Genomic DNA, 24,826 nt, shown 5'->3' with positions numbered 1-24,826 from the left:
TGTTTTAAACAGGACAGTCAAGAAAGTCCTGTCTATTGAAATAGCATTTGAACAGAGAAGGAAAGAATGGGAATATTTGGGGGAGAAGTGTTTTAGGCAGAGGGCCTGGTGTTCAGTGTAGTAGAAAAGAGCCTAGAGGCTGATATGGCTGGAGAGGAAAGTGTCAGGACAGAGATGAGACCAGAGGGGTAACTGGTGATCATCATGGAAAGTCGTAGAGGCCTGCTAGGAAGGGGGTAACAATCTGCTGGAGACAATAGACTCCTAAACCCACAATCAAGGCCCGGTGTCTTATATGCTAGTAGGGCTGTGCAGGGTGTTGTGGACAGGACTGGCTACCTTATTTGTAGGGCCCAGCGCAAAATAAAAATGTGGGGCACCTTGTTGAGATGTCAAGATGGTGACATCAGGGTATTAAACCAAATGTAGGATCGTTCTCATCTCAGCGCTCTGCGCAATTGCACAGGCCACGTGCCCTGGCTGTAGAAACGTAAGAGAGAAAAATCTGGATTTACATACATGCTTCTTCAAAGGTAAAAGGTGTGGTCAGAAGCTGTGTAGTCTTGTGGAAAGTGTGTTTCTGTGGTTTCGATTTAAAATCTCAGTTAAAATTCCAGCTTCTTTGCTTTCTACCAGTGACACCAACTGGTTTCAAATTTCCCATTTTTAACAAGGGGATAGTGAAGCCTGTCTTATAAGATTTGGTTTTGGTCCAATTTTGCCAAATAATGGTAAAAAAGTTTGGGTAAAATATAGGATTCTCTCTTAGTCCATTTTGTGTTGCTATAACAGAATACCTGAGACTGGATAATATGTAAAGAAAAGAGGTTTATTTATCTCATGATTCTGCTGGGGGAAAGTGCTGGCATCTGCTAGGCTTCCGGTGAGAGCCACATGCTGGGTCAAAGCATGATGGAGAAGGTCAAAGGGGACAGGAACACGTGTGAAGACCCAAGTGGAGTCCTGGCTTTATAACAACCTACTCTTGCAGGAAGTAGTCCAGTTTTGCAATCACTCACTCACTACTGCTAGAATGGCACCAAGTTATTTTTAAGAAACCTGTCCTCATCATCCAAAAAACTTCCACTAGGCCTTTCCTTCCAACATCACCACACTGAGGATAAAATTTTAACATGGTTTTGATGGAAACAAAAAAATCATATCTAAACCACAGCATATTCCATAAAAAATCATCAAGTAATACATTTAATTTGCTTCTCCTTTACATTCTCTTTTGATATCACTTCCTTTCTATAATTCCTGAACAAGGAAAATGTTTTGTGAACTAATGGTAATGATTCACACTGGAAATGAAGATTATTCACCTTTTTGTAAATGCAGGAAATCAGTCTCCTTTATATGATACATTTTATTATGGGCAAGAAGCCCAGGTGTCAGATAGTGTTTGCTTTGTCCCATGACATAACCGAAACTGTATATTGATGGTCTTTATTACTCTGCAGTAATTATTTGGTAAAATGAGCCAATTCTAAGTGAGCCTCTGGTCTTGGCCTCATCCCTTTTACTTCTTCCCCGCTTAGACAGTCATTTTTCTGCCCTTCTTGCCCAACTTTCTCCCCAAAAAGCAGCTGTATTTTTGTGTCTCATCCTGAGAGGGCAGGCAACTGGCTGCTATCAAAGTCACTCTGTGGCCTGGCCAGTGGGGAGCCATGAAGAACCATCTGCTGCAGAAATTGAGTGTCACCTCTGCAGTAGTCTTGTTCAGAGAAGGATCGTGGAGTTATTCTTAAATGAATATATTGTTTGCAAAAGAAAAGGACATTGTTTTAAGCAGTAAATAAGAGAAAGCTGCAACCCATCTTGGTAAACTTGCATACTTAGCTGCATGGAAATAGTTTTTCTGTAATTATGAGCAATGACAGCAGGAAGGCACACTGGAAACATACCTCCTATTGAATGCAAGCTCAAATATGAAAAAATAAATGACAAGAATACCTAACTTGTGGATGAAAATCAACAAAAGTATTTGTAAAGTTTGCATTAATCATTTTAACTCTCAGAGCCTCACTTTGTAGTAGCATCCCAGTCATATCTATTGCCTCTAAGGCTCCAGTTGCAGGGCGGGTTAAGGAAAAAGCATTGGCTTTGGCAGCAGACTGATGTACATTCAAATCCTCACTTTACTTACTACCTGGGTTTACATGAACTTGTCAAAACCTCTTGGGATTGTTTCCTCATCTATTAAATGGGCATCATAATACCTACTTTAAAGCGTTGTTGGAAAATTTGGAGACAATCTAATGATTATCACAGGAGGAACTTGAATGTAGTAGATGATCAATAATCATTAGGTATTGCAATTAGCCAATGTTAAGATGATTGCTTTTCGTTATTCTTACCCATACATGAGTACAAGAAACTTACTACAAGAAATATAGGCATCTGACTAAACATACAGTTTTAGTGGTGGCTGACAGCATGGCTCAAGTTAACTCTTACTTGAATACAACACAACACCCATTCTTAAAGTGCCAATTATGGGAAAATCATTGTCCTTGCAGTGGGAGATACAAAAACAAACCCTGAATTCAAAAGTTGGTGGAATGATCAAGACATGCAGCTACTGAACTATTAACTATTTTGCAATAGGACAACAGTTCATTTCTCTATAAAATCCTCTTTGAATTCTTTCTGCAGGACATGTTGATATTTTAGTTAGTCATATTTCTTGATCATAGCTCCACTGAAAAACATTTCATAACTTGGTTAGGATTCAAAATTTTTATATTACTTTCTTTTTGGAAGCTAGGTCTCTCTGGTTGAGAACTCATTAAAAAAATCTATCACATATTCTTATCTAAAACTGAGATATATCTTTCTTGATACTATTTCTAAATGAAAGCATGAAGATATTGAACCTAGCCTGGTGCTATGGGAAGAGAAGAACCACAGGAGGTGTGAACACAAATAAGAAAAAGACAAAGGGATAAGACTTTAAAATGTCAAGAAATGAGGAGGGAATGAAAGGAGCAGCTTTAGAAAGAAAATGATGCAAAAACTGGAAAAATATATAAGGGAAAAATGAAAGGCAAAAGAAAAGTAAAGAGAAAAGCAGGTGAAAAGGGAATTTATGTCAGAATATGTGGTCAAGTCATAAGATCTTTGTCTTACTTTTGGTCTGAAAGAGGATTTTCTTGCTTGAAAAAATATTTTTAATCCATGACATTTGTTTCTTACTTATATCTCTTAGAACATTTGAGAATCCTGGCCACTGATATATAAATCTATAGAATCAAACAAATTTTATGAAATTCTTGCTATTTTTAGAGATCTGCTCTTTGATCTCCATTGAATATAATATCAGCAGTAGATTTCATTAACGAACACTGCCATTCACAAAACAGTTCCCTCTTCCAGTGGGGCAAAATTAAAATTTTATTTAGTTAAATGAGAACACCAGGAATCACTGCCACTACATTTGATAAATTGTGAGATTGTTATAATGATAAAATACTTTCTAGTTCTCTTTATAAACAGCAGGCTCTCATCCTGGAAATTCCAAGCACTCACTGATGTCCAAAATAATAAGCACAATCGGAGGATTGGAGACCATTGTTCTCAGCATGGAGATGTACTCTTATTTCTCATCTCATGTTTTAAAGTGATATTAGGAAGTTTTCATTTTGAGGCATAGATTCCACAATAAAGTGTAGCACATCGTTGTTTTGACCACAGTAGAGTTGTGTGTTTTTTAATGCGATTTGTTCCATCTTTAATTTTCTAAACAAGATTCTAAAAAAATTTCTGGGAAGTTTTCAAGGGAATTATCTTACATCTTAGCATTGTGTGGCATTTACATTTGTATAAGCCTACTATGGCTCTGAACAGAAATCTCCAGTGAGTCAAAGACTAGGGTTTCTTTTAAAATGTGTTTATCAATAAAATAACTGCAAAATAAGTTTCCTTTCAGAGTTTTGAAATGACAACAACATCCTATTTGTCATGAACATGTCTGGCTGGTTAAAAAGAAATAGAAAATTATTTTTATGTGTCTTCAAGACACTTTTGTAAAGATATTTTTAATTTGTATTTATTAATAAAAACCCAGAGTTAGAATACCAATAATGCTTTTTCTACCACCATTATTTTCTTCAGGAAAATGCATATGATTAAAAGCAAATTTCCCTTTCTTCTCCTTAGAATACTGCTTTCCTTGATATTAATCTGACCATAAACAAAGCTATGAGACACTAAATCTATATCTTAGCACCAAAGATACAACACAGAAAATCATCAAGAGATCCTCAAATCAAATTTTGCTTTGGCTATCAAGATTGGAAAAGAAATGATAGGAAAAAAAGTTCAAAGCCAACAGGAAGCTCTTAGAAGTCAAGTGTTATTATTGTAGCATTATCATCAGTCTGATTCATTGCAGTAGTAATAGTTGAAATTGTTTATAATCAAAGAGAATAGAAGGACCACGTCATAGAATATTTTGTTGGGGCTCCTTAGGGCTTTTCACATGGAAGATATGTATTATATAAAATATACTAGTAAAAATTGATTTATCACCCTTGGCACTATGTTTTTTTAAGATCTGTTAGCATATTTATTATTTTGAAAAGTAATTGGCTCCTAAGAAAGTAACAGATTTTGTTCAATAGTCTTCTTTTGAGTATTAATATCCTGATTAAGCAAAAAATCTTCATAGTTCAGTCCCATGAACAAAGACTTCCCTTTAAAATGAAAATTCTGTATCAACTGTAAATTAAGAACTTCTCCAGATTCAAACTCTGAATGGATTGTGTGACAGAGAACAGAATATGGACTCCTTAATCTCTATTCTTTTCCTTGTCTATTCTAATTTACTTTGTTGTATCACATTCCTAATTTCCCTCAAATCTTAGGGAAGACAGGAAAAATGGTCAAGTTAGGGAAGAAACGTGCAGACATCTTATATGGAGCCCATAGAATGGATGAAAAAATTAGAGGACAATTTTTATTTAAAATCAGTTCAGCTCCAAAAAGGAAAGGGTTAAGCCGAGAAGGGCTAGGTCTTGGCATATGCAACACATTTATTTGGATTTGCTGGTCATGAAGTATTTCCCTACTTGGTCCAGATGAAGTTATTTATTTCTCACAGGTTATTCTGCTATGGACTTGGTCAGTGCCCTTGTAGAAATGCTAAGATTTTTGGGTCAGGAAAATGATATCCTCTCTACGAGGTCTCTATTGGTAGCAGTCTGTGGCTACCACGATGATTTCTTTTCTAACCTGCTTTCCTTGTCTTTGGATTTTGGAATGCTGCTCCATATACTTGGTTACCAAGCTGATGTGTGTCTCTAGCCTGGGTGCTTGCTTCTCCATTAATACTGCTTATCTGTTTTATTCCACAACCTTACCTTAAACTCTGATACAGTTGTGTCCTGATTCCTGATGTGGTTTTTCGATACTTTATTTTCCTCTCCACATATAACATACCTAGCTGTTGAGTGCCTGGGTTCTACCTTAACTAATAACTTCCAGGTATTATTCTGCTCTGATATTCTGTCTCAAGCTCTAGCTCTTACTGTATGTTACTTGGTCTCTGTTCATTACCTTCTCTCTGAGCTCTATTTGCCGGTTAGAGTTTCAGAACAAGCATTTATGAATACGTATGGAAAGGACTTCTGGGTTCCGTAAGAACACTGCTTTACTCCTTATCAAGAAGGCTTGAACGAGTATTTCTTTGTCTTATAGCTGATCAAAGTCTGACTGTCAATACAATTATATTTATTATAAAAGATAAGTCCCAAAGGGTAAATGTTTGGATTTGATGCCACAGTCTTCTATTTTGTTTCTTCTAATTAATAAAACTTTGCTTCAGACATGGTGTGTGGGAACTGCGCTGAGTCTGAGGAAAAGCTGATACATCTCTGAAAAAAATTGTCTTATAATTTTGTATAGTAGTGATATTGCTGCAGAAAAACAGGTGCCAACCAAAAAGCCTAGCTTTGAAGGAAAGCTTCATAGTTGAGTTATGAGACAGCTGGGGAGCAGCAAAATAGATATGGATCCATAAGCCCCGCAGGAAAAACAACTTTAATCAGGGCCTGACACATTTGGTGATTGTAACGCAGTCTCTTGGTATGTGTAAGCCCTGGATCAAATGGCACCAATTGGCTATTGACAAGCGTTCCATTAGTGCAAAACTGGATGAAAAACTGGCTGTTGCCCTGCACAGACTCCAATAATAAGAAATGAGGTTCTTGTAAGGAAAGGGAGTTGGTTTGTTTTCTAAAAACATACGTGCACTGGCCCAGGTGATACCTCTGGTGGACTGAAATTCCTCTAAGCTCAGCCTTCAGATACTACAGCAGCATTTAGTGCAGTCTTTCCAAGTCTCTCCGAGTGACAGGCCTCTTTGACTCCTTAAATTGATTCCATGGTTCTGAATACCGGTAGCTAATGCTGGCAGTTTGACCCAGGAGCAGGGAGCGTCGTCCTGCCCTGAGAGCCCCTCAAATGGATTTTACAAGGGAGTGGTGCATATTACGCTTTTAGGTGCAGTGAAGCGTGTTTCTAGCACTTTTCACAGATCATAAATTAATTTGAAATGAACTTCTCTCCTCCCACAAAACATAATATCAGAGAAGGACTGTCATCATGGTTTTTCTGTAGCATAGTGCCTGAGGGGGGAAAAATCATTTTCTCCTGCATTTGTTGACTGGACATGTGATTGGTGCCAAATGCTAGGCTGCCACAAATGTGTGGCATGTGTGTCCAATTCAAAATAATTTGCAGTTTGGAGTAGATTCTCCACACTGTCAGCTCTGAAACTGAAAGACTGGAAAGAGCTATGCATATTTTTTTCTAAAGATAGGCGTTATGTAAAGCCCCAAACTGATGTGTCAGGGACCCCAAATGTCCTGTCCTCACTGTTTCCATATTGTAAATATAAGTGACTATTCTTGATAGTTACCTGGGAAAGATAAGAAGTAGCTGGTAGGACATGCCGTCTTATTTTATAATTATGTGTGGGCATTTGGCAAACAATTATAAAATAATACAATATCCTCTCTAGCAGTAATGCTGCAAGGTAGAAGGCATAAAACCAATTTTGTTCTTCAGAACTTAAAATTCGTGTTTCTTTCACTTGTGTGTAGCACCTGCTATTTTATATACAATACAATTTTACAGAATTGATTATATTAAACTTGGTTGATATCATTAGCTTACTTTCATATTTTCTTTTCCTTAGTATATAGTAGGACCCATAGAAAACATATTTGATTAATTGTACTATGATTGAAAGTGACTGTGTGTTAAAGAGAATAGGAAATATTGAGGTGGAAGAGAAGAGAGAAAGGAAAACAAAAGGGAGAAGATGTGTGTTAGTAGGCAAGTATCCAGGTAATTCAATATCAGCTACCTTTTTAGTGGCCTTCTTTTCTCCTGCCCAGATTTTCTCCTGATCTCTAGAACTTAACATCTAATTGTCCATGGACTACTCTTGTAGTGTGTTCCACAGATGCCTCAAATTCAATGTCCAGACTGAACTATTCATTTTCCTCCAAATATGTCATCCTTACATAGTTCCTGTCTTGAGGAATGGCACTACCATTCTACCCAGGAGTCATCTCAGATGACTTTACCCACCTTCTTTCTCACTTAATAGTTTTAAGCAGTTGTAGAGTTCATCTCCAAAATTCCCTGCACTTTTATAGCCAAGTTTCTTGCCTTAGCAGTTCTCACTGGATTACTAGGTGAATGGACTTGCTGACTCCACCACCCCACTACTTTAATTTAGCCTTTACCCTGCAGCCCTAGCTTTTTAAATTCAAATTTGATTTCATCACTTCGCTGATTAAAATTCTTTAACAGTCCTTTTAGCCCACAGGATAAGTTTAGCACCCCAAATTCTTTATGATCTAGCTGTACATGCTTCTCTAATCTGATTTCCTAATACTACAATCTGGGGTCTATTTATTACATGGAAAGCAGTTTTCAATAAATATGGTACTGTTTCATATTTCCATGTCATTGCATATTCGATTTTCATTGTTCAGAACACATTTTTGTGTTTTGTGTTTGGTATTTGGTTGGGGATTGCACAGTTATCCATAGTGAACTCACATTTCTTCATTTGCGAAGCCCCTCCTGGACTTACTAGTTTAACTTATGCTTTTACTCTACCCCTCCTAGTATCATGTGCATAATCCTAACATTGTGTCCATCCATGTTAGTTTAATTGCTGTTTTTTCTGTGTCCCTCATTTATTCTAAGCTCTTAGGGTCCAGAACACTGCTTTTAACATTTTTGAGGCTCTGGTGCAGTATAGTGTCTGGTATATGATGAATACTAAATACTTATGTATTGAATGAATATACAAATGCAATGATAAAAGCACAGCTTCATTGCGATGATGGATGAAGAACTCCCAGTTTGGAGAAAACATGTCTATTGTTTGGGGGCATTTGGCAATGCATAGACTTAAGAGCTGAAAGAAGATTTGATCTTAATTCACATTTGATTTGCCCTTCTGGGGCATATTGATCTTGAAGAAGCCCATAGCAATTGGAGACTACTGTAAGGGAATATAGAAAAAGTAGCACTCATGTGAAAAACTGAAGAGAGATTTTATTTTGTTCTTTCAGTCTTTGATGTATTGATACACTTAAATTTCCCTCTCTCCTTTCCTTTCTACCTTCTTCCCTCTCTCCCACCCTCTATAGCTTCTTCCAAAAGAAGTATAAAATAGTTGTATTAGAACATATAGGTTTATTTTTATATTATTTATATATAAATATATGAATAAATACATATTTAGTCTTAAGATGAGTCTGTTAATATGTATGTATACATAAAATTTAAAAAAGTTAGAATATATTGTAATTATTTTTAATTACGTATAATTCTATGCTGATGTTCGTAAGGATCAAAAAAGGAGTCTGGTACTGGAGAAGGAGAAAGGAAGTCATGTAATGGCAAGGCCAGAATATGTATTTTGAGAGCCAGTCGTAGGGGAAGTGGATGAAACAGAGGTAAAGTGCATGAGGGAGGCAGAATGCATAGGGCCATAGAACTTCATTCCTCTGCCTGTCAAGGGGGATTTGGTTACTGTTAGGGCAGAAAGAGCCAGGACTGAGTGGTACACAGGGTTCCTATGTGTTCAGCCTGGAGATACCATGGACAGAGCTAAGGCCAGCTTCCTTTGTGGATTAGGGAGCGCCGTGAAAAAACTACCATTGAGTACACATGGGGAGTGTCTTTTTAGCCATACCGAACTAATTATTAACATAAGAATTCCCAAAAGCTTTTTCTATCTCATCTATGCTCTGCTGATACTCTAGAGCTCTGGTAGCACTGAGAATGAGCGGTCAACATGCTAGATATCCCTTCTCTTGTAAACTCAGCTTCTTGGGTGCTCTCTTAAATTGGAGAGAATGCATCTAGGGAAGAAAATGTATCCAATGCCTTCTGTGATGCCGGGTTCATGAAAAGCCAACTGACACTGCTAGGGATTTGAAGGCGTGTATGGCCTGGGTAAAGGGCTGAGTAGGGTATCATTTGTAGGGTGCTTCTTACTTTGGTGTGTAAAAGGAAGTTGTTATATTAAGATTGCTTTCAAGATGTGGCTAAAAAGTAATGTATGTGCTTCAGGCAGAAAAAACAACCCATTTCTATTTCTAACCACTAGCCCAGGCACTTTAATTTACTCCTCCTAACTGCACTCTGGTATTAGTTTATTATCCTGATTTTACAATAGGAGAAGCTGGACTTTGCAGATAGTCAGTGGCAGAGCTGGGTTCAACCCTGGGTCTGGCTGACTTGAATCCTGTTCACATTCTTTTCTCCACTCTGCCTATTTGCTGTCACATCTTGGCTGGCAGCAGGAGAGTCAAACCTGACAGGGACCGTGAAAAGCCTGGAGTTTTCACCCTGCTAGGCAAGCGGCGGTGCCATAGAGGTAAGTCCCTGTGAGCTCTGTCATTTATTTCTGTCTACTTTAAGTCTCTTATCTGTAAGGCGAAAAGCATTTACAAAGCTTTCAGGAAAATGCTTTGTGATTACCAGCACTAGCCGAGCAATGGCTTGCCTGTTTTTCACAGATAGCTGCAAAATATGTCTTTTAGAGAGAATTATCTGCTTTCTTCCACTTAGATTCATATACAAACATACCGATGAAGAAATATGTTTTAGATTCCCATAGTCCTAGGTATGAGCAGATAGTTGCTTTCTTTTCTTCTTCTTTTTTTTTTTTTTTTTTTTTTTTTTGAGATGGAGTCTCGCTCTGTCACCCAGGCTGGAGTGCAGTGGCGCGATCTTGGCTCACTGCAACCTTCGTCTCTTGGGTTCAAGTAATTCTTCTATCTCAGCCTCCCGAGTAGCTGGGATTACAGGCGCCTGCCACCATGCCCAGCTAATTTGTGCATTTGTAGTAGAGACAGGGTTTCACCACATTGGCCAGGCTGGTCTCGAACTCCTGACTTTGTGATCAGCCCACCTTGGCCTCCCAAAGTTCTGGGTTTACAGGCATGAGCCACTGTGTCTGGCGAGCAGATAGTTTCTATTCTAGGTTGCACTGAATGAGGTGAAAAAAGCAAGTAAACACTGAAAAACAAAAACGTAAATATTCAGTTGTAAATAAACAAAATCCCCAAACCTACCCCTGGTGACAAATTTCTGCCTTATGGTAATTGTTGTTAAGACTAGGAATCCCAAGATGTAATTCCATTGGTATGAAATATCAGGTGGTCCCTACCAGTAAGACAAATATTTTTTAACACCTTGAGAAAATAAGAAGGAAAGGGCTAATAGCTCTTTCTAACTTAAAAAAAAATGGCAGTCCACATTGTGTACATATTTCAAAACATCATGCCTTACATGATAAATGATATAGGTTTTATCATCAATTGAAATAAATAAAAAAAAAACAAAAATGACTAAAAGCATACCTAGCCCCTCTTTGTAAGGTCTACTTGGATATTTTTATCTTTGAAGAGAGAAAGAAGATGTTCTAATTGGCACCTCCCTTGGCCTGATGAGAGCTTAATCTTTAGTGTCCTTTGCACTTTCTCCATGCAGACTTCAGCTACGGGAGTAATTCTTAACAAATTGTACAGTTGACCTTCTATAAGCCAGCTCCTCCTGTATGATTGAAAGATTTAGTGTTGCATGAGAATGTGATGATTCACAAAACCCTAGACACCTTAGACTCCTTGCTCTAATATAAGTTGTTGAAAGATAGACCCGAGATCCTCGCTGCATTCTCTGGGTGGACCCTGGGAGCCTTCAGACCTGGAGCCCAGGCCTTGCTCAGCTGCTGTGCTTATACTCCTCCCACCTAGGCTTCCGGAATCAGGGAATTCCCAAGGGAGGAAATTCTGAGTCTTCAACAAAGAGCCAGTTTTTGTATATTCCCACTGAAAAACTGAACATAACCTTTAAAGGGTAGAGAATCTCTTATTCTATGATTAAAAAAATATATTCAAAGCCAACTGATTCCATTTGAAATAGCTCTTCCTTGCGAGGTGCATAGTCCTGGCTGGAAAAAGGCTTTAATAAGCCAGGCATGGTAGTGTGACCGCTTTGCTCCACTTTGCTTTGCTATTGAAACATTAAGCGAAATCTGATGTGTCAACAGAGTCACCTCAGGTACTCAGAATCATTTTAATTTCTCTTACCGTCAAAACATAGTGTCAATACTGACATGAATTGGCATTAAAAATATATGCAAAATCACCTGGAGAACAGCACTTTTTACTGATAGGAGGTCTCTTTAAAAGCAGTGTCTGTCAAAGATTCAATTTGAACTCTTTTTTGGCTTTCAATTTTATAGAGCAGCCTAAAACAAACAAACAAACAAAAAACCCTGACCTGCTTTGCATCGTTCAAACGTATCTGTGGAGGAAAGAAGCTTTTCCTTTTTATCTGACCCCATGGGAGATGCTGTCCATTCCCAACATTGCCCTGAGATGGATGTGCAAGATGACACATAAGTGGATGACATCACTCATGGCTCATGATTAAATACTTCCCTGGGACTCACAAGATGTGCTCAGAAGAAAATGGGAAGAAGGAGTGGGTGATGCTGAGAACATTCTTATACATTCCACCTGGGTGCATATTTTTACTACTCTAGATAGATTTTGGGAGAGAATATGAGTGTACAAAATGAAAGAATATTGACATAAAAGCCTTAAATTTTAGTTCCAAGGGAATACAAACAAAAATATGCATATATTTGCTATATTATATTTCGTGTGCTTTCTAATATATAGCACAAAATATGGGAATGTATGTGATGTGTAATTTGTAAAATATATGTAATTTGCAATATAAATGTTCACTGTATATCATGTATATGTAGTGTTCTAGATCCCCATGAAAATAAAAAAACTAGGAAAAAATATTTTATTTTTGATAAGTGACATATTTCTTGCTAAGTGGCATATTCAGATTACCTAAGTAGTATAACTACACATTCATTATTTGACTTTTTATAAATATATTATAATGTTATACTTGATTTTTTAAAAAATATATTGTAATGTTACATTTGAAGAGGCAGTGTTCTTTCAGTGTTATTTAGGAAATTATTTATTTATTAAGGTGGGAAACCCATCAAATGTATGCTTATTGACATTTTGGCACACACAGTTGTTGGTTTTATTTTCTTGCTTTGCAGAAATCTTTAGGGAATAAATGACCTGTTGAACTGAAAAGTGAACATCATTGCATTTCAATCTTTGAAAGCAATAGATTCTATCGACAGGAATGACCAGATTTTCTTTGTTGTTTGAAATGTAGAGCTGGTCATTCTTTTTCTGGTTTGCTGATGTTAGCAGGTGTTTCATGTGTATTTGTGTGTGTGTGTGTGTGTGTGTGTGTGTGTGTGTCTGGCAGCAAATCACTCAGCTGACCTTTTTCATAATCAACTACAATAAATGGAGTGTGTGTGTATGTGTGTGTGCCTGCACTTTTGGTGTGATGGACAGTTTGCTTAAATATATGGGAAAAGTTAATCCCTCTGCCCCTGACCTTTGGCACAGGAACCTTGTGCTTCCAGTAGAAAGTGTGGTAAATGCCAAGTCCTTTGGGCAGAGAATGTTTGCATTAATGTTTTCTATGCTGGAGCCTGAGTCATAGATTTTCTGTCAGCCATTCTTTGCACTGCTGATATGAAATAGCTTGAGCTGTATATAGAATATAGTGCCTGCTGCCATCTGTTTTGACACCCTGAATATTTTAACCCTAGCCAGTGTATTAAAGGAGAAAGTCTCCCAGTCCCTATCATGCATGTGATTGCCATGTAGTACCGAAGGTGAAAGGAACTGTGTGGTTTAATGTGATTGTCAAAGGGTCAGTTGTCATGTTAATTATCAAGAGCTGAGTGAGTATGACACAAAGATGGAGGAGGATAGATATGGTACATATCAACCTTGTAAATCGAGTTAACTCTTGATGTTCTTGGAAGCCCAAGGCTGCAACTCTCCAGCATCACACAGGCCTGGATGCAGCTCCGCATATGCTGATCTCTGTCTGGAGTGCCTCATCACCATGAAGGTTTTGGATTACAGGGAATACGTGTTCCAAACAGGGTGAGGCAGCTTTGGCAGAAAGACCTTGCAGTGGGAGATGAAACATTGCCGGTCTGACATCTGAATTTAGCAGCTGAGAAGCCATTCTTTACTCCTCTACCTCCACATAGCCTCTATTGATTCAAAATGTAAACATCCCCCAGATCAGTTGTTTCCTCTCCATCTGCTTTTTCGTGGCCTTCGGTCCTCTCGCTTCTTGCCCAGATTAATTGCCAGATTATTGGAAGCTGCCTGTCCAATCTCTTCTTCTGTGTAATTTTGAAAATAATGCAAATCTACCATACCTTTCTGACCTGCGTGCTATTTTCACACACACCATGTCTTGCCCCTCCTGTCATTCTACATAGCTCTCTCTCTCTCCATTTCCTATATTTAAATCCCACAGATACATACCATCTCATCCCTGGAAGCCTTTACAAGTCTGATTTAAAAGTACTCCTTTGGGCTGTCATGGTACCATGGGCTTGTTTTGGTTATAGTTCTTTTCCTGATTTATTACAGTTGTCTCTTGACAACTCCTGCCTTCTAGAACATAAGCTCCTTGAGGTGAGAGACCATTATATTTTGTTTTGTATACCAGAGCTGGGCAAACAGTAGTTACAAAATAAGAGTTTCTTATGTTAACGAACGAAATAACATGAATTTTAGAGTAGAATAGTACATGACAGACAGTAATCTTGGTAGTTGGTCAGTAAAAGAGAGTGTTCATTTAGGAGATGGTTGGTGACATACGTTCATTCTCATAACTCTCCTCCCTGAACCTCTCTCATCCCTCACCTACACCAATCCTGACATGATCACTTGAAATTCACCTGGGTTAAATCATATAAATCTTTGTATTCCACCTTCTTGAATCAGTTATAATCTTTAGTGTTGGGAGAAGAAGGCCCTTCTTCCTTCTTTCTCTGATTTCCAAGAGGGAAATTTCTTCTAATTATTCCTGGGCTTTTTTTTTTTTGCCTCATCCCTTACAATTCTCCTTGGAGTGAGAAAGATGACTGATTAGTTTGGGAATTGACTCAAGGATGCATCGTGTATCTCTTTTTTTTTTTTTTTTTTTTTGAGCCGGAGTCTCGCTCTGTCACCCAGGCTGGAGTGCCTTGGTGCGATCTCGGCTCACTGCAAGCTCTGCCTCCCGGGTTCACGCCATTCTCTTGCCTCAGCCTCTCCGAGTAGCTGGGACTACAGGCGCCCGCCACCACGCCCGGCTAATTTTTTGTATTTTTAGTAGAGACGGGGTTTCACCGTGGTCTCGATCTCCTGACCTCGTGATCCGCCCGCCTCGGCCTCCCAAAGTGCTGGGATTACAAGCGTGAGCCACCGCGCCCGGCCTCGTGTATCTCTTTACCCTCCTTTTTCTCTTGGAGCATAGCTGCACACAGGAGCATGCATTCTGCTCTGCTACCCCATGTCTTAAATTTTACAGAACAGGCCCTCACACAGGGAAGTCTGGTGCTGCCTATGACTGGATGAGGAGGACACTCTACTTCTGATGCTCAATGATAGGGATTCAAATTTGCCACATATACAAACCACATTCTCCAGGATTAGATTTATCAATATAAAAGGTGATACGTTGCCATTCCAACTGTCTTACTCTTTTGTTTTGTTGTATTTTGTATTTGTTTCAGAATGCACGTGGAGAAGAGGGACGTATTTTTTTGGGTAAACTTAGCTCAACACATAGAATTTGAGAGTGAGGAGAAATCTTAGCTCTACTCCAAATATATTAATCTTTGAAAATTTCACTTCTGCTTACTAAAGAACAGTAAATCACTTTATGTTACTTAGAGTCAGTCATCATTGGAAACATTAATTAGGCTTATGTTTGAACAATGATCATGGTGGGATGCGGGCAGTGACAGGATGTTAAGTGTAAGACGGAAGCCAGGAGGCCACAGCCTCTTTACATCCAGGTAAGCAGCAAGATTAGTGCTAGCAGTGAGGGTTTGAAAGCAGAAGCAGGGAATGAAGATGTCTGTGTATGTGGGAAGGATACAATGAGAATAAGTATGGAAATAAAATAGGCTGTAGATACCAGTAATCCAAGCAAGAAAATATAGCTCAGAAATCCAGGGAAGAAATTTGGACAAAAGGCATATAGAGGCATAGAACTTTAAGATTGTAAGATATTCTGTATGCCATCAAGTCTAAACACACATTCATTATTTGTATCATGTCTTAAATATTGTCACTCTACAGTATCAGCTCAGTGTAGTAGTATCTACCTTTTTCTCAGAGCTCCAGCCCTCACTGTGTGTTATCTTACATTGTTCATTCTGTCTTTGGACATCTCTAACCATTCTGCTTTATTTTGAATGAAATCAATTTCTTTTGATTAATCTCTATGATATTTATCACTAACTGTGATATAGCTGAGCCATGGAATCTCATGGCTGAGAGGGACATAAAATGATAATTTCTTCTGCCATAGTACCTAGAAGGATGAATATTATCCTAAGCACAGATGGCACGATTTCATTGTAAATGTTGGGAGTGGCCTTAAAAGGAAATTGATTCTGGTATCTGCCTCTGTTGGAAAATACAGCTCCATATTCACTAGGTTAAAATCCTTGTCTTTGGCAGACATTCACCAATTTGCTTGGTCAATATTAAATAACAAGTCAAGTCCTTCAGTCATCAGGGGATGACTTTGCAGTTAACTTATCCTGGCAGGTGCCATGGTTGTGCATTTTGTTTAGAGCCAGCTGTTTTGTTGGAGCATAACTGAGGCATTTTTTATGGCCACAGTAGAAAGTATTTTCAGATTCCTCCTCAACTGCACAACTCCACTCTCCTCCAAAAGAAAGTCCATCTATCTCATGGTCTGTGGTGGGTATTCTTGAGACTGTATCAAGCACTTGTTCAAATGCTTGGCTTCAACAGTCCAAAGATGAGAAAAATTTTCACAAAAAATCTTAAACATATGCTCTTTCTATCTGCTATGAGAAGTGGATGGCCTTTTGTTCTAGAGGAAATACTGAAACAAATGTCAGTGGCATGCAAAATTCCAGCAATTTGTAGCCTCCACTCTCTGATGTTCATTTCTATTTTCTTGTATAGTTTTTGACAAACTTCTTCTGCTCACTCTCCTCCTTTCTATATTGTGATCTTTCAGAATAGAGAATTCATATCTTTCTTGCCTCAGGTCTCATTTTTCTCATATCCCCTTTTGAACAAGTTTCTGCTTTAGCTCTTTGTCTCTGAGATTATTCTGCTGTTTGACTTTTGGTTCTCTATATTGGAGTCACTTATAAGGGACATGCCTACTTACTGCCCTTGCCAGAGAATGGAATTTGACAGATAGAACCTCAATTTGTTGCAGAATCTGTTACAGAATGCCATTACTACTGGCTTGAGAATACTTCATTTCTTACCAGATGCCTTCTTGAAAGGGGTGATATATAGGAATGTTGTATAAAGATTATACTATTGTCTACTATACTACTATATATGACTTATTTCTCTTATATTATTAGAACACTAGGTATCTATATACTTGGAGTATACATTTGTCTATATAGTTATCTTGAATGAGTTATTCTTTAAGATTATGCCGTCAGTTTTTCCTGAGGTTCACTAGAAGAAACAGCCTATATTGGACTTGTTTTGTAAACAAATTATTGAGGATATTGTCCACCATATCACATACTATGTTATATATAAACCTTCAGAAACAAGCCCTTTAGTATTTAACAGGGGAAAATGCTATCTCTTTCCACATATGCTTTCTCCTTTTAATAATAATAAATTTACATTGCCAACAATGTAAGTCATTACATTCCCATTTATTTTGCTCCTGTTGCCAGGAAGCTCAGAACAAAATGTAATGGTTAGATGTAGCATTTGACATTCTAGTTAGTACAAATGCATTTTCCCTTTATCTGGGTTTTATATTTATATCTTATTAGTTTTTGTTTTGTTTGTATGCCCGTTGTCTTAGTCTGTTTTGTGTTGCTGTAACAGAATATTTGAGACTGGGTAATTTATAAAGAAAAGAGGTTTATTTAGCTCATGGTTATGCAGGATAAAAAGTTCAAGGGCATGGCCCTGGCTTCTGGTGAGTTCTTCTGTGCTGTGTCATAACAAGGTAGAGAAGGTCAAAGGGGAAGTGAAAACATACAAAGAGGGAGAACCTGAGGAGCATCCCGGCTTTATAACAACCCATTCACAAGGGAAAAAATCCATTCCCTAAAGAGCGAATCCAGTCTTGCTACAGCAAGAACTCACTCATTGTCAGGAGAATGGCACCAAGCCATTCATAAGAGATGTACCCCCATGTCCCAAACACCTCCCAATGGGTGCCACCTCCCAATACCACCCTTCTGAAGATCAAATTCCAAAATGAGTTTTGGTAGACACAAAAACAAAACAAAGCAAAACAAAAAAACCATATCCAAACCATAGTACCAATAATCCCAAATTTACTTTTTAGAGTCAGGATACTATATCGACTTATAATACTTTCCCTGAACAATCCTCTTTTTTGCTTGGGAAAGATGTGATAAAGTCCTTAGTGACTACTCTTAGAGTCTCAGAGTATCCTTGAAATATTTGATAATATAAGTCTCATTCTAACTCTTTGAATACTTACAATGTACATGGCATGCCACTAGATGCTATAAGTCATGCACAAACCAAAACAAACAAAAACATTGTCCCTTTCCTCAGTTCTGCTGCTTTATTGCTGGGGCACAATCTTCTACAAAGTAGTAGGTTTTTAAGGACAATTGAGAAGTTGAAACAAACTATAAGAGGCTAGGAAATGTACAAATTGAGTAATGAGGGAAGGCTTTGTGGAGATGATTTCGCTTGATCTGGGATTCAAACTGTGTATAGATTTGAGTACATGAAGCACACAAATGAGTGTAATGGTGTACTGGTAAACTGGTTTCCCCTTCCACTTCTGCAAAGCCCCGATTTGCAGTGTTTGCCAGCTTCCATGGTGTAAATACTTCTGCTGTGGCCAGTTTGAAGCTATCAGTAATTTAACCATGTGCTTGCAAAGTTCCTGAATATTTAAAAATTAGCTGTCATGATCCTGTTTGAGCTGGGTTTAGCATACCACTGGATGAAGTCTTTATAAGAATGTGGTACTATGAGCAAGAGTTCAGATTTGTGAGGTCCCACTAAGGAAGAGAAAACAGTCCTGACCGTCTGCATCTGGAGGTTCATATTGGGAAATGATGGCAAGATGTAAGAGTTAATTTGGGACAGAATTTGGAGGTTTTTGCTGTGCACTTGGGGTTTATTCTTTAGGATGTGGGAAGGTCTTGAGTACTTTTTAATAGAGGAATGACAATGTAGAATTAGTGTTTTAGGACGATTGGTCTTTTATTAGTTATATGCCGAGTGATTTTAAGGGAGTAGAGGGGAGTGGAGGTGAGACTTAGGAGCTTTTTGAAATGCAGTATGTATGAAGTAATAAGAGACCAGAGTTAGGACAGAAGTGGCCAGCATGGGAAAGAAAGACAGGAGAAAGGGAAGACAGTGGGGAGAGTGCATCTCTGCTAGTATGGCATCAGCTGAGTTGGCTTAGAAGCTCTGACTGGAATCAATTGAGAGTTAACTTACATGTTTGGGGTTTGATATTGGATGCTACTAGAACCTTCAGTGAGGCTATGGAGAGAACCCTTATACAGATTCTTAAGGGAAGGGAAAATAAGACCTCCACCTCTTGATGGGAGATAGCAAGGCTGTAAAAGACCATGTAAGAATGACATACAGGAGTTTTTCAATAAGTGCTTGCTATTATTATCATTGTATGAGCTTAAGTGTCTGCAAGTAAACTGGTTCCCTCTGAAATATAGTGAATATTTTTAGTAAATGCCTGGTATGTGTTCTATGTGTTCAGTAACAACCTTGAAATGGTGGTTGTGTAGCTCTCATTAAGTGAATGATATGATTACTATTTGGTTCTATTACATAAGACTACAGACAATTTCCTTCTCTAAGAAGGGGGGACAAGATCTTATATGTATGATGAGGTTACTTTTATATTAATTAACTTGGACAAAGTAACATAATAATTGCAAACTCTTAATTGACATCTTCTCATGTAATAAACTCAATAAATTATTTTTATCCATGATCTTGTTTAATCCTCACAAATAAACCTGAAGTGAGTATTATTAGCCCCATTTATGAAGGATAAAATTGAAGTTCAGAGAAGTGATATAATTTGCCTAAGGTCACATTGTTAAGTAATGAAACCTGAATTCAGTTCTAGAACTGTGCTCGTCCTCCTCTTCATGAGATATATTGTATCACCTCTTCATGAGCTAGAATGTATCACCTCTTCACTAAGTGATATGGTTTGACTGTGTCCCCACCCAAATCTCAGCTTGAATTGTATTTCTGGGAATTCCAACATGTTGTGGGAGGGACCCAGTCGGAGGTAATTGAATCATGGGGGCTGGTCTTTCCCATGATATTCTTGTGATGGAGAGTAAGTCTCATGAGATCTGATTGGTTTATCAAGGTTTCAACTTTTGCTCCTTCCTCATTCTCTCTTGCAGCTTCTAAGCAAGAAGTGCCTTTTGCCCTCTGCCATGATTGTGAGACCTCCCCAGCCATGTGGAACTCTAAGTCAAATTAAACCTCCTTTTCTTCTCAGTCTTGGGTATGTCTTTAGCAGCAGTGTGAAAATGAACTAATACAGTAAATTGGTACCAGTAGAGTGGGGCACTGCTGAAAAGTTACCCAAAAATGTGGACATGACTTTGGAACTGGGTAACAGGCAGAGGTTGGAACAGTGTGAAGGGCTTAGAAAAAGACAGGAAAATGTGGGAAAGTTTGGAGAATTGTTGAATGGCTTTGCCCAAAATGCTAATAGCAATATGGACGAAAAAGTCCAGGCTGAGGCAGTCTCAGGAGGAAAAGAACTAGTTGGGAACTGGAGTAAAGGCGACTTTTGCTATGTTTTAGCAAAGAGACTGGCGACATTTTGCCCCTGCTCTAGAGATTTGTGGAACTTTAAAGTTGAGAGAGATGATTTAGGGTGTCTGGTGGAAGAAATTTGTAAGCAGCTAAGCATTCAAGAGGTGACTTGCATGCTGTTAAAGGCATTCCATTTTATAAGGGAAGCAGAGCATAAAAGTTTGGAAAATTTGCAGCCTGTCAATGCGATGAAAAAGAACATCCTATTTTCTGAGGAGAAATTTAAGTCAGCTGCAGAAATTTGCATAAGTAATGAGAAGCTGAATGTATTCCCAAGACAATGGGGAAAATGTCTCCAGGGCATGTCAGAAGTCTTCACAGCAGCCCCTCTCATCACAGGCCAGGAGGCAAAAATGGTTTCATGGGCCCAGCGCAGGGTCCTGGTGCTGTGTGCAGTCTAGGGAGTTGGTGTCCTGTGTCCCAGCTGCTGCAATAGCCATGACTACAAGGGGGCAAGGTACAGCTTAGGCTGTGGCTTCAGAGGGTGCAAGCCCCAAGCTTTGGCAGCTTCCATGTGGTGTTGAGCCTGTGGGTGCACAGAAGTCAAGAATTGAGGTTTGGGAACCTTTGCCAAAATTTCAGAAGATGTATGGAAATGCCTGGATGTCCAGGCAGAAGTTTGCTGAAGGGGCAAGGCTCTCATGGAGAACCTGTGCTAGGGAAGGTGGAAGGGAAACGTGGGGTCAGAGCCCCTGCACAGAGTCCCTACTGGGGCACCACTTCGTGGAGATGTGAGAAGAGGACCACTGTCTTTCAGACCCCAGAGTGGTAGATCCACCGACAGCTTGCACTGTGTGCCTGGAAAAGCCACAGACACTCAATGCCAGTCTGTGTGAGCAGCTGGGAGACAAGGCTATACCCTGCAAAGTCACAGGCGCAGAGCAGCCCAAGACCATGGGAACCCACCTCTTGCATCAGAGTGACCTGAATGTGAGACATGGAGTCGAAGGATATCATTTTGGAGCTTTAAGATTTGGCTGCCCTGCTAGATTTCAGGCTTGCATAGGGCCTGTTGGCCCCTTTGTTTTGGCCAATTTCTCCCATTTGGAACGGCTGTATTTACCCAATGCCTATACCCCAATTGTATCCAGGAAGTAACTAACTTGCTTTTGATTTTACATGCTCATAGGCAGAAGGGACTTGCCTTGTCTCAGATGAGACTTCAGACAGTAGACTTTTGAATTAATGCTGAAATGAGTTCAAACTTTGGGATACTGTTGGGAAGGCATGATTTTTTTTGAAATGTGAGGATATGAAATTTGAGAGGGGCCAGGGGTGGAATGATATGGTTTGGCTGTGTCCCCACTCAAATTTCAACTTGAATTGTATCTCCCAGAATTCCCACATGTTGTGGAAGGGAACCAGTGGAAGTAGTTGAATCATGGGGGCTGGTCTTTCCTGTGCTATTCTTGTGATAGTGAGTAAGTCTCATGAGATCTGATGGGTTTATTAGGGGTTTCCACTTTTGCTCCTTTCTCATTCTGTCTTGCAGCTGCCATGTAAGAAGAGCCTTTAGCCTTCTGCCATGATTGTGAGACCTCCCCAGCCATGTGGAAATATAAGTCAAATTCACTCTCCTTTTCTTCTCAGTCTGGGGTATGTCTTTATCAGCAGCATGAAAATAAACGAATACATGAAGTATACCATATCACTTCTCCATGAAGTAAGGAACTGGAATAGAAATAGGGCCTTAATATTGGCTGCAAAGAAATAAGTGTCTAAGAGTGGGATTGCTAATGTTGCACATGAAATGATACCAACTACGTGGAGGTGGACAGGGATTCAGAAACTGATGGATTTAGGCAAGTACCCTGCAAGCTTTGCAGTCTTTTGGATTAAAACATAGGTTTCAAGTAAGAATATGGAATGGAGTCATGCCAGAAAACCTTGAAAACATGCTTGTAGAAGAGTATAGCCGTCTTCACACATCTGTTTTAGCACTAACAATATTAGACACTAAAACTCTACTAATATATCTGCTTCTCCCAGTGGGCTCTGTGCTCTTGTCAAAGTGTAGTATGTAGTAGATTTTCAATATATGCCTATAAAACTAAAGAGGAATGAGTTGCACTTCATCCCTCTTTGACTCTAAGTTTATTTCCATTTTGTTTTCCAAATGTAAAGTTTCTTCAAATTTTAGCATCTATTAATGTTTCTAAGTGGAACTAAAATATGGGATCTCTAGAGCTCTTCTTTGCTTCTTAGTCCAGTTCATAAAGTTGAACAAAGCACATTCTTATATACCTGTTTCCTGGTTGTAATAATCCTGATGGGAAAAGGAAGATGAATCACAGGGCAATGGAAGCAATACTCTGTTGTAGTCCCTAGAGAGAGTCGTAATCCTTGCCTGTAGTGCTGTATAGATATCCTTCTGCAATATGAGTTTGGAAAGAAGAATTCAGTAATTCATCAGAACAGTTAGAAAACTGCTAGAAACTTTACGACCTCATATTCTTTAAAGTAACCAGTTTATTGTATTTTTGTGACTTTTATTTGTTCTCCCCCTTGACATTTATGTGATGAGCACCTTTGGTGATATCAGGCTGAAATTATACATAGACTAAGAGTACTCAGGCATAACAAAGATGTCTTTTAATTTTCCTGGAGATTAATCTCTCCATCTTACATCTACAAAAGTAAACTTTTTATTGGTTTGATTTTGCACCCCAATATTTTTCCAGGCTATAATTAGAGATGAAAATTAAGATAGCAATGAAAAAACCTCTGATTTATTACTTTTGACAGGGAAAGTATTTTTCCCAGGCCATTTCTGAATTCCTTTCTTTAGAGGAAATAGCAGGGGAAGGTGACTATTTCTCAGCTAGTAGCAGCTTCCAAGAGAAGAATTATGTTTGGGAAAATATTTGAGATTAAAGCACATTAGAAAAGATGCATCTAATCAAATCAAGGTGTTGTTCAAATCAAACCATATCCTGTTTTAAATGTTAAATCTGTATGTTTTAAAGCTTAGAGTTTTAACAACTTATGCTCCTTATAGATCGATGACATAACCTCTACAAACCAGAATTTAACCTAAAGATAGCACCCTTCTTTGGAAAAACACAGGGGCTGGTATTTTAGTGAGCATTTGCAAGCCAAGTGCCTGACGAACTATGTGTTTATGCTACTTTTTAAATCATCACAAGTCGTTGAGGAGGTATTGTTATACCTATTTTGCAGAGGAAAAAACTAAGGCTGAAATTCACTACCTTGTCTAGGGAGCTGTAAAGCATAAATAGAAGAGCCATAAATGGGACGCAGATTATCCTAAACCAATGCCTCTCAAACTTTTTCTTTCTTTTTCTTTTTTTTTTTTTTTTTTGAAACGCAAGAGAGTGCAATGGCCACGGGCCCACTTTTCTTTCCCTGCCTAGTTGTGAAATGTTGCTTGTTATTTCTACCAACCTAAAATATTATTCCTGGCTTTTTTCTTTCTTAATTTTTAAATCAGAAAGCCAATGGGTTTCTAAAAAAATTTTCAATATTGAAAAATATATTTTACCCGTATTTTATTGATCTGTGATGCCATTGATTGAAAGACATACCATGAGATTATGTATGTTCTACTAAGAAAAACAAACGCTATCAACAAAACTATGACATAATGCCTTATAAAACAGTCCTGCATGATGCATGAATCAGTCACATCACCATGCATTGCCTTTCATCAATTCCAAGAGATATAGCAATTTCTTATGTTTTTAGTTCCTCTGCATGGCAGGAGATAGGCAATCCCTTTTGCATGCATTTAATAACAAAACCTAACACAGCTTCATCTACTTCTGGGTACTTTTTTCTTAGGTTCTGTAAAATACATTATTGTTTTGTGAGGAAGTAAGGGGCTCTAGTCATTCCTAAAATGATGAATATTTGCCTCACTAAAAGCAAACACATTCCCCACTGCTGTATTTCTGTATGTTTTTGTGTATATAATGACTTCTTCCTCAATGCCGAATCATGTTGCAATCTTTTAGAAGACACTTTAAATGGCAATTAAACTCAACACTTGTGGCACCAAGAATACTCAAAACTCAATGGAAGTGACGACAATGTGAATATTTATACTGAAAGCAATGACAACCACATCAAAACTGCCACCTGGCCAGTAGTGATTATAATATGTCATTAAATCTAAGACTCTTCATAATTTCAGAGGTATTAAAATGTGAAAAACTGTACTTCTTAGAATCAATGAAATAACTAAATATTAAATATGCTTTTTGATGGCCTCTCTTTTCTTCATTTCAGATTCTGATCGGGTCCCAGCTCTTCTATTCTCGAAGCACCCCTGTCCCCTATACCTCTCATCCTGCAGAGAAATACTGCTGTACGCTGTGCCTCTT

Source organism: Symphalangus syndactylus, chromosome 9 (genome assembly GCF_028878055.3).
Source record: "Symphalangus syndactylus isolate Jambi chromosome 9, NHGRI_mSymSyn1-v2.1_pri, whole genome shotgun sequence".
Lineage (NCBI taxonomy): Eukaryota > Metazoa > Chordata > Mammalia > Primates > Hylobatidae > Symphalangus > Symphalangus syndactylus.
This window is presented reverse-complemented; position numbering follows the sequence as displayed.